We start from the raw sequence: 5,153 nt of genomic DNA on the forward strand, positions 1-5,153 counted from the left end.
GGAATATTTAATAATTCTTTGGTCGGTGGAATTGCTGTGACCTTGTGAAATACTGCAAGATTTGATTATCTTTTATTTTTTTATTTGTTTGCCTACATGTATGCTTGTCTTTTGGTTATGTTTCTTGTTTAATGTTATTTCAAATCGCTGTGGACTGATCCAACAGCCCAGGAAGGTTTGGTACTGTATGCATGTAAGAAAGCAGAATTGAGATTTGGATGGGCAGATGTCAGATTGTGTTTTGGAGAATATCCACCCACTAGAAGGCTACTGTCACCACACACACATGAGAATTAAAGAAATTGTCCTTTTAAATGTTTCTGCCAACCACATCAAAGTGGCTATTGGGCAACAATCCAGATTGTGGTATAATGAGTAATGACCAAATGGTGTCTAACTCATGGTGTTTCTTACTGAATCAGATTCTGAAACACTTGATTTAGACTATCTCTTTCTTTAGTTTCGACTTGGAGGAAGACAATTAGACGTGGACATCTACTACAATCCAAAGCGTTGATTACTGTCTGTACTACTGTATGAATGATATTAGAAATTGTACATATTCTTTGCATGTAATATTGTGCAAAGTAAATACTGGTCTAGCTTGTTCAAACCAGTTGAGGTTCAGGATAAAATGTTGCAAAGGAATCTTAAGCCAGAAGGCATCTAGTGTTTAATGAGGAAATGACGGTAATCCATAGCATGTTTGGGTGGTCCAGTTCTCTGGTGACTTGATTTTCTGACGCTAATTACGGCTGTGAAGGCACAGCTAAATGCCTCAAGCATTCAACTGTTTGAGTTCCTGCTGCTCCTTACAAATCCAAAAACCCTGCAAGGGACAGTAAACCTCTAGGAACATGGCCTTCTAACCTGTCATGTATTCCCCCCCCCTTTTTACAATGAGATTAGAGGGGGGAAAAAACACAATCCTGACAACCACTTGAACACTAGTGTCCCTATTCTGGGGTGAACATTTGGTGAAAATCTACAACTGCTACATGTTGAGCTTGTAGATCAGTTATTTTTGGCAAAGGGATTTGGTGTTGAGCGAACATATTCCAGAGCCCTGGGAGACCCCAGTCAACAGGGAATGGAGGGTTTATTAAAGTGGTTAAAATCTTGTTCTGACAAAAGTCACCAGACCTTACAGTTCCCCTACAACTGAATGCTGTGTTTACCTGACCCTAGTTAGATTTGAGAGCTTGGATAGCCTTTCTTCCCAAGAACATAAGGGTGGGAAGATAGAAATAGCCTGCATGTTGCTCCTTCTGTAGGATGGTGGAGCAAGGCCGTTTATATCAGCAACTGTACAGCTTAAAGAGCTCAGAGTGTTCCATGTATGATACAGCGATTAAAAATAAAACATGTAGGCTACTCTTGAAATGTCTCAATGGATTACTTATATTTTGCTCAATGCATACTGAATAGTGTATTATTACCAGTGGTGGAATCATTGTACATTTATTCAAGCAGACCTATGTATTTTTACCTGTAGATCTGCTATTTTCAAAAGATTTTATACATTTTTAAAACTTTAAATGGAATGGCCCTGTGACACTGTATGAGTATTTTACTTTTTAAGTATATTCTGATGTCAATTATTTTGCATTTAAGTACATTTTGAATACTATACTAAAATTTAGATTTTAATTTTTTTACTTTTAACAGTATTTTCTACATTGTAACATGTTACCAGCCCCATAGTCTCGCGTAGCCAGACAACTATTCCACAATCTCCGAATGATGAAAGCATTTGGAAATTGCAAGAGACAACAGTCTTTTTCTTTTAAATATATTTTTTATCCCACGATTTTGTAACACATTTTTCACCCCTGTGTCAATCATCTAATGTGATCCTGGGCTCTACACACCCTCCACCAACCTAGTCCTAGGAAACAGGGGGAGAGAGCACCGTCTCCCGATGAATTTTGAAAAATAAAAGTTATCCTCGTTTCTCTTCATTTTGGACCATGGGCTATAGCCCATACCGTACGGCAGTGATACTCAACCTCAGGCCCGCGGGCCACATCAGGCCCGCGGGACCATTATGACTGGCCCACCAATGAAAATCTAAAAAAAAGAAGAAAAAAAAATCTGGAAAATGAAATAAAAATAAATAAATCTGAATGAAGTTATCTTTAATTACATTATTATAAGTAATACTATTAGAGTTGTACTATTACTCGAACGAAAATAAAAGCTTCGGGGGGGGGGGGGGGGGGGGGAGATGCAATGCAAATGAAATACATATACTCTGTATCCCTATTCCCTGACATAATTTTATAGCTAAACGGACAGAATTCTATTTTATTTGAATGATGAAACCCAGCTGCCATTAATAGTTGGAAATGGAAATTGCGGAAATTGAAATTGCGGAAATTGTAATTGCGGAAATGGTGGAAACGGAAATTGTGGAGATTGCGGAAATGGAAATTGCGGAAATTGCGGAAATGTTAATTGCGGAAATTGCGGAAATGTTTCAAATGGAAATTGCGGAAATTGCGGAAATGGAAATTGAGGAAATTGCGGAAATGGAAATTGAGGAAATTGCGGAAATGGAAATTGAGGAAATGGAAATTGTGAAAATTGCGGAAATGAAAAATTGCGGAAATTGTGGAAATGAAAAATTGCGGAAATTGCGGAAAGTTGTCCTTCTGAAAGTCAGTGTGCAAAGCAAAGCATCACAGAGACACATGAATAATGTGGGATTTGAACCGTGGACCTGTGTATCACAAGTACAGCCACTCATCACACTGAGCTAACTGCTAGGGTCCGGCCCATTCCTCTCTGTTATGTCATATGACGAGCATTTAACTTTTAATATCACAATTATTGTAGCTAATCTTCAACTGAATCTGGTAATTATTTATTAAATACTTTATTATTATACTCTAGTTTGTTGTGACTTTGCTCCTGGGTTCAACTCTGTCTGCATCCTTGACAACTAAAGTACTTCACATATTAAACTTTATTTATATAGCACATGTCATACATAAAATGCAACTCAAAGTACTTCACATGAAAATAAAATAAAAAATAACAAGCAGCGGAATGCCAGAAACAAAAAGTAGGTCAATCTACAATTAGCAAATAAAAATAGCAATACAAAACGAAAACATTAAAAATGGTAAGGAAATTTGTATTGGATAATACATTTTAAATTGATATTATTAGATATTCAACTTTATTGACATTTATAATTAAATTGGTGTCTTTACACTGTAGAATCCATTGTTGTTTGTTTCTGTTGCTTAACTCTGTTGCTTTAACTACATATAAGTGTCTATTTGTTTGTCTCTAAATGTTTTGATGAATTGAACAATGCCCTTTTGTAAACAAGTGTAAGGCTTAATTGGGTCGTCCACTCACAGTTAACAGTCTTTGTATTGAGTTTGTGCTTGAAATGTAGGCCTACTGTAATTCTGCAAACTGTTAATAAATATTTCAATCAATCAATCAATCAAAATTGACATTTCAACTATTGATCAGACGCTGTGCATTGACGACACCTAGTGGTCATTCATTTTAATTGCATGCATGCAGAGAAATCACAACATTGTGAGACGCACTGGGTCGTTGCCATGTTTTGCCACGGAAACCAGCGACCTGCCTTGTGTAAGTAAGTAAGTAAATTTTATTTATAAAGCACCTTTCTTAACAATGTTACAAAGTGCTGTACAGTGACACAATAAAAGCAATCATAAATAAACAGGACAGTACAACAAGCAAATAAGAACAACATAATCAAGTCAAATAAAATCAGAAAAATGTTCCCGAAATAAAAACGTTTTCAGTGGACGAAGCCAGGCTTGATACGAGCAGACGTGGCAACGCGATCGAAACACAGGGGCAATCTCCCGTTGGCCGAGAGGTTGGAACTCACGGGCCAATGGGAGCCTGTGTCGTGTAATTTCTCCCTTTACACTGACTATAATTCTATCTATTTGAGACAGAAACGGCTAAGCAATACGGCAGGCTGTAGGCTGTAGTCAAAAGCACCGGACGAATGAAGGCAGGCAGAGAGTGTTCTGAAGTGTAGTGTAGAGTCGATCATTTTATTGCAACCGAGACCAAGACAGAGAGCTTCGCCATTGTCCCTGAGCCTGGAGCTCAGGGACTCCCTCGTACTGAACCGCTGCCGCGGCCAGTTTAAGACTCCCTAAACCTTGCATTTTACAGGACATATATACAGTGTTTTTGCATAGACACAGATATACGGAGGTGGAGACTGAAACTTTACATACCGGTATTCATCAACATATTGCCACTTGGTAAGCAAAGGTCTCTCCTGGATACAATAGAATGCTAAGTTCCCTATCACACCTGGCCAGGCCAAGCAACTTGACTAAGGCCCACGACACCTTGACTTTAAATATCAAAGACAGGCCTCTGCAGACACAGTGACTGCAGATAGTGACAGTTGACTTATTTAGCATGCCCTTAGCACAGTGACCAAATGTATAAGTCGGACATTTTAACATGGCTTATATATGAATATCATGAAATATAGATACCACACCTGCATGCTTTTGGGCGGCCAATAAGGGCAGGGGTAAAACAGAGAGAATTGTTCCGGATCCTTAACATAGGGTCCGGCCCATTCCTCTCTGTTATGTCATATGACGAGCATTTAACTTTTAATATCACAATTATTGTAGCTAATCTTTAACTGAATCTGGAAGTATTCCTTTATTAAATGATTCTTCATAGTCTGGAATTGTAACTGATCAATTTTCTTTTGTGACTTTCGCCTTTATTTTATATGGAGGGACAGTCAGTGGTGTAAACTTTATTTATATAGCACATTTCATACATAAAATGCAACTCTGTCACATTCTGTCTCTCCCTCAGTCTCCACACTGGCCTCCCATATCCCATTCCAGCACACCCAGTTCCATTTACACACCTGTCAACTACCTAATCAGCCCAGCAGTGAACACTTCTCCAATCAACCTGCTCACTATAAAACTGGACTCAGTACAAACACTCATTGTCAGTTCATAACCTGTGTCACAGATGCCTGTTCATGTGTTGACTTTGATGTCATTCTGATTCATGCCTGATTCCTACCTGCATTCCCCTGTGTAAGATATCTCGTAATTCTTTATTAAATACTTTATTATTATACTCTAGTTTGTTGTGACTTTGCTCCT

The sequence above is a fragment of the Protomyctophum bolini genome, assembly GCF_963924005.1.
Source record: "Protomyctophum bolini genome assembly, chromosome: 8".
Taxonomy (NCBI): Eukaryota; Metazoa; Chordata; class Actinopteri; order Myctophiformes; family Myctophidae; genus Protomyctophum; species Protomyctophum bolini.